The 6000-nt window shown below is 39.9% G+C and overlaps 1 protein-coding gene across 6 annotated transcripts in view; it reads left to right on the top strand.

Moving 5' to 3' along the window:
• The first annotated feature begins 358 nt into the window (after positions 1–358).
• The window catches only part of dipk2ab (divergent protein kinase domain 2Ab), a 202470-nt gene continuing 196828 nt past the window's right edge, over positions 359–6000 (top strand). For all 6 annotated transcript variants that reach the window (XM_059993679.1, XM_059993641.1, XM_059993650.1 and 3 more), the window contains exon 1: positions 359–1276. The gene's annotated coding sequence lies outside the window, so the exon portion shown is untranslated. The remainder of the gene's footprint in view (positions 1277–6000) is intronic.

The raw sequence follows: 6000 nt of genomic DNA, 5'->3' as shown, positions 1-6000 counted from the left end.
AAAAACCGAAGTAAAACTTGGAGTTTCATACCACATACAAGGAACGTTGTAAAATCTTGCCAATAAATGAACCGTCCCCCCCCCCCCCATCTCTGTACTAATTACTCATCAGTATTTTATTTTCTTTCCAAACACAGTCTCTGGAAAGATGCAAATGTAAAACTTTACCAGATATTATAACAGGTGCACCAAGCATTATTTAAAAAAAAGAGACAACCGGAAACTAGTTTGCGGCTCCGCAGGAACGGAAGTAGTGGGGAAAAGGAGGCGGGGTGATAGGTCGTCGGGCGAGTTGATTGACGCGGGGCTGGCGAATAGAAGAGGGGGTGACTTAGGCGCGCCTGGCCAACCGGCTGGCGGAGCCAAGCGGCGTGGGGAGGCTGGGCTTCCGTTGAGAAGCGGCTGCGTCGAGCGCCCGCTTGTTCGGCTTTCGCGGTGGGGCTGCTTCTCGCTCGGCGGCGTTGTGGCTGAGGTGACGGGGAAGCGCTGCGAAGAGCAAGTTAACGTTCATATTAAAGGGTTCTTGTTTTGAACTGAGACCCCCCCCCCCCCCCCACTCCCTTGCCCTCCTCGTTCGGGCCGGGCGAGACTGCCGACCGGAGCAGCAAGAGAAAAGAAAGACCGAAAAAGAGTGAGAAAATAAGGGAACACCGAAGGGAGTTTTAAAGAAAAGAAACAATAAAGAAAGGACAGCCGCTGCTGAAGCAGAAAGTTCGTGTGTCAGTTATTAAGCCCGAAATGGCTTGTACGGCCGGTGTTTCCTTGGTTAATTAGGTTGTTTTAGGGCAGTTGATCAGGGAGAGAAAGTAGCAAGAGTTTTAATCCATTTTGCCTCGAATATGGTTGAGCGATAAAGTTTGCTGCTGCCGGGTTCTTTCTTGCATTCCCATCAAAAGCAGTGAATTCCTCCCTTCTCCCTCCAAAAAAAATGTTACTGTTGGGAGACGAGCGCAGCTCCTTGCCCGCATGAGGGGATCGTCAAAGACACATCGAGCTAAACACTACCAACACCATCGATGTTCCGAAGTGAGAGGGGCTGAGAGCTTCCGTGCTTTCTCGATGCTAGAGAGGGCGCACCATCCAAACTCTGAGCCGCACATTTCCCTCTCTCTCTCTCCCCTCCGTTTTTCTGCCTCTGCCTTCTGCAAAAGATGAAGCCCTGGGACCAAGAATTGAAACTTTAAACATTCACAGAAGCCCTTCGCTTGCTATGTCTGCCTCATTTTGATGGTGGAATTGGTTCTACTTTTTAATCACAGGAGCTAATTTTAATTCGGTGAGTGAATTGCGATGTGCGTGACGGAATTGTAGGAAAACTCGGGTTATTTATTGTTTCGTAAGCCGCGCAGATTCAGTACAAGCTGCTGATTGTACATTTGGGTTTTAGGAGGTTGTAATAATGTGTGGTGCTACAAATTCTAAACGTGAGTCGAATTTCTTTTCGGATCGGACTCTTGTCTTTGCAACTGATTTGATTAAACATTTAAATGCATGTTTGGTCACCGCTTTGGGATCGAAATAAAACGCGACCGCATCGATTTATTTCTTACTGGGCAGTGTAAGAATGTGATAGAAGTCTCAATATCCCAAACTACAGCTGAACAAGTTGTCTCCTGGCCAAAATCAGCATTTATGGTAGACGATATTCCAGTTACTCGGTCATAGAGATCCGACATATAGGATGTCACTTTTACTGGAGACATTGCTGTCTATGGCCAATGACACAAAACAAGTTTAAATTATCGTTTCGGTTCGGAAAGGGGATTCTTTTGGTTGGGGAAAACAGTGTGTAAATTAACAAATTACATATTTGAGCATACTGTGACTTCACACTTTACTGCTGCAGCAATTATCGAATTTTCCATATTTTGCTTTCTAAAAATTAAAAGTAGTAATTGAAGTGTTAAGCTTGTAGAAATATGAACGATTGGCCTTGTTAATTTATAGTTTTTATGTTGTTGAGCACTTGCGATTTGTTAACCTTTGGGAGTAATTGAAGCTATGTAGTTTTTTAAAAAAGTATTCTCCAAAAAGTACTGGCTCTTTAGGTATATACTATTTTCTAGTGTATGTATTGGCTTTACTTTTTACTTCAGTTTTGATGTCATTGTTATAATATTTTTCAGTCTGGCTTTTGATCCTTCAGACTCCTATTACAACTTCTTAGCTGTTAACCTTGGAGTGTACCTTCTAGTTATGAGACTAAATTAAGTAACTTTCCAAGCCTTCTGTTTTATGTTAGTTGTAAAAGATCATAGTTTTCACTAGGTTTCTTTGCAAGTGTACTGAAGTAAAAAAAATTATTGCCAAGGTGAATGTCATTCAGTGTAGGTTAAGTGCTTTTTGCCAAAATCTTTGTCATATCCAGTGTGGGTATTCCAATCTGTCAGTAGCATGTGTTCCTAATAAGCACTTGTGTGTTACCACAACTCAATCATTAACCCTTAATGTTTTTCAAGCAACTTGCTGTCCAGCAAGGAACTTGGTTTGCCACATCCATTTTACATTAATCATTTACATTTCCTGAACTGGCCAACAACCAGGTGCCAAAATCTAAAATAATTCTATATTTGTTCATAAACTTCAGAATCCAAATTAATGCCATTTAATATCAGACACTGGGGGCCAGAGTTTTGTTTAGTGTTTTATTCAAATCTTCTATTTATAAAATGTCAAAAGATTTTGAGCATAAAAAATATATCATAACTTTTCCTAGCTTGTTTGGAAAACTTTATATTGAAATATGTCTAATGCTTAAGACTGCTCTTTTCTGTTAATTTCACCCATGTCATGACCATTCCAAAAGCTCAATACTTTAGAGTTGTGAGGGCTTTAACCAGTACGCTTAAAGCTTTTCAATACAATCTTTTAATTTTGCTAAGAAACTATTTGCATCAGGTAGATGGAAAATGGTTGCTGTATTTATTTTAAAAGTTAGCTTGCAATTAATGACAAACAGAAAAAAAAATTGCAGATGCTGCAAGTCCAAGCAACAGATGCAAAATGCAGGAGGGACTCAGCAGATAATGCAACATCTATAAAAAGAGTAAACAATGGATGTTTTGGGCTGAGACCCTTAAGTGTGAGTTCCTTCAGCACTTTGTGTGTTACTGTTAATTATTGAGTTTTGAACGGTTCTAGCTCTTGATTAAGAAGTTTATTTGGTAATTTGATTTACACTTTCAATAACATTTGTAGTACCTGTACCGTAGTCAACTGTCCAATGGTATATCACATGTGTACTCACAATCAAAGTTTGACAGCAAAGTAAGTAATCAGCTATCAGAGCAATAAACAGTTTTTTGGAGGAAGTCAGCAGATTGAGCGGCATTGGTGGCGTGGCAAGGAATGTTCGATGTTGTGACCAAAATGGTGAGCGTTCTTTTCCTACCACAGCCCCCCTGAATTCTCAAGCAGGTTGATTGTTGTTCTAGATTTGACCACCTGCAGTCTCTCATATAAGGAGATGTTAGGATTGGTAATCATTAGCTTGTACACAAAGTCAGTTTTTTTAGGGCAGTCAGAGAGTTGGAGAAATTTAGGAAAGGAATTTCAGTGCTTGTGATCATGGCAAAACCACTGATTGTTGAACAATTAAATTAAAATCTTCTTTTGAAAATAATACCTAGAGACCATATATGCCTGTTGATGTAATTAAGCTGTCCGGAATTTTGCCTCAGTATAATGACTATTACAAATTTCTATAGAATGACTGATTGTACTACTCTGGTTCAAAGTTGGTTATACTGCCTGTAATTATACAGATTGCTTTTAATCAAAACTTCAAAATTGAAGGTGGAGATGAGTAGTTCTCAAACTGCAGTTTTAATGCATGACTTGCCAATTGTGTCCAACATTATTAGATATGGTTCATTGTCAAATTGAGTAATGGAGGTTATTATCTCATTTCTGTTAAATTCCGATAATTTACCATTATGTGTTATCTTTGGTTATTTGTAACAGTTACATTTGACTCTGATATAAATTGGCAAGATTAATCTTGAGGTTGAATTGCTTTTTTTGGATACATTTGGAACTATTTGAATGTTGTCAATATTTCATGAGTGTTTCTTATCTTCCTTTTGAATGCTGTGTGATTCTGTTTCTTGCCTTCAGTAGAATAATTGTTGGTGGCTTCTGAGTCGCTGAGATTCTCAACCTTCATGGATTGATGTTTTCAGTTCTTGAATTCTTTCATCCTGGGCATATCCACATCATCTAATATCTGTAACTGGACAAGCAGTGTTAAATTCAACTTTCATATTATTGCGTTAATGCAGTGGAGAACAATTTTGTAAAGCTTTGAAGCAGCAACAGAAGAAAAGTTTGTTTGGTCTGTACAGCATTTAGACTAAGGTTTTGTACTGACGCACTTTGTTTTTGAACATACAAAAGCCCATTTTTTGTCATTACTAGTGCTTTGGTGCATATGAAAATCAGCTTGGATTTATTTAAAAAATGTCATCTGGGGAGATGCAGAATTTTATGTATTGCTTCTCTGACCTTGGTATAATTTAAAAATGTCTGCAGCTAATGAATTTATAGTTTGTTTTATCTTTCTAAAGACAGTGACGCTCCTGTTATTTTGCTGAGTTTTACAGATGTAGATAGTGTCTGTGGTTCTAGTGGCATGCAATGGGGTAATTTGTCCCTCGTATACACACAAATTGATATAGTTATTGTGAAAAACGTCCTGTCTGAAAATATTACATGGTAGGGTAGATAAATGTATATTTAATAAGAACTGCAGACACAAAATGCTGGTGCAACACAGCAGGCCAGGCAGCATCTACAGGGAGAAGCACTGTCGACGTTTCGGGCCGAGACCCTTCGTCAGGACTAACCGAAAGGCAAGATAGTAAGAGATTTGAAAGTAGTGGCGGGAGGGGGAGATGCAAAATGATAGGAGAAGACCGGAGGGGGTGGGATGAAGTTAAGAGCTGGAAAGGTGATTGGCGAAAGTGATAGAGCTGGAGAAGGGAAAGGATCATGGGACAGGAGGCCTCGGGAGAAAGAAGGTGGGGGGGATCACCAGAGGGAGATGGAGAACAGGCAAACAACTAAATATGTCAGGGATGGGGTAAGAACTGTCTTGTTTTGATAATTTGGTCTTTTGGTTCACAGTCGATTTCCATCCCTTGTGAACAACATTTCATTTATTCATTAGCTTACTGCTGTAAGAACTGGGTATGTTTTGAGATTCATCATACACCTGATTTTTCTCAGATGCAAATTCCAGCAGTCTAGTTAGTCTCATCAGTAACATAACACCATAAGACATGAGCAGAATTAGACCATCTGGCTCATTGAGTGTGCTCTGCCATTCCATCTTGGCTAATCCCGGATTCTACTCAACCCCATACACCTGCATTCTCGCCATACCCTTTGATGCCCTGACTGATCAGGAAACTATCAACTTCCACCTTAAGAATATCCACACACTTGGCCTCGACTGCAGTCTGTGGCAGAGCATTCCACGGATTCACTACTCTCTGGTTTAGAAAAAATTCCTACTTACCTCTGTTCTAAAAGGTCACCCTTCAATTTTGAGGCTGTTCCCATATCCATCTTATCTAGTCCTTCCAGCATTCACTGTGTAGCCAATCACAGATCTCACATATTTATTGATGTTGCTATGATGGTTGTAGGTAGTCACCTCCCTGAACGTATTTCAGTCCATGTTTTCAAAACAGTCTTGCAATGCTGAGGTTGCTCCTTCTGCCCAGGTCTTTATCTCCCACTGAACTGGTTTAACTCTTTAATTGGTGACCCTGTGCAAGAGTTATCATAACAGATAAGGTGACCAGAAAGGTTGACTGTTTCTCTTCCCATAGATGTAGTCTGACCTGCTAAGTATGTTTGTGTTTTGTTTTTTGGTTATCAGACCCCCTATATCTAAAATCTTGAGGCCTTTCTGGAGGAAAACTATATAAAAATATCAGTTTATTCTATTGTCTTTCCCCTTGCAAGTCTTAAAGGGTCTCAGCCCAAACATCAACT

This window comes from Hypanus sabinus, chromosome 2, assembly GCF_030144855.1.
Source record: "Hypanus sabinus isolate sHypSab1 chromosome 2, sHypSab1.hap1, whole genome shotgun sequence".
NCBI classification, from domain to species: domain Eukaryota; kingdom Metazoa; phylum Chordata; class Chondrichthyes; order Myliobatiformes; family Dasyatidae; genus Hypanus; species Hypanus sabinus.
The sequence above is the reverse complement of the archived record's forward strand: the minus strand, read 5'-3'. Positions and strand labels throughout refer to the sequence as shown.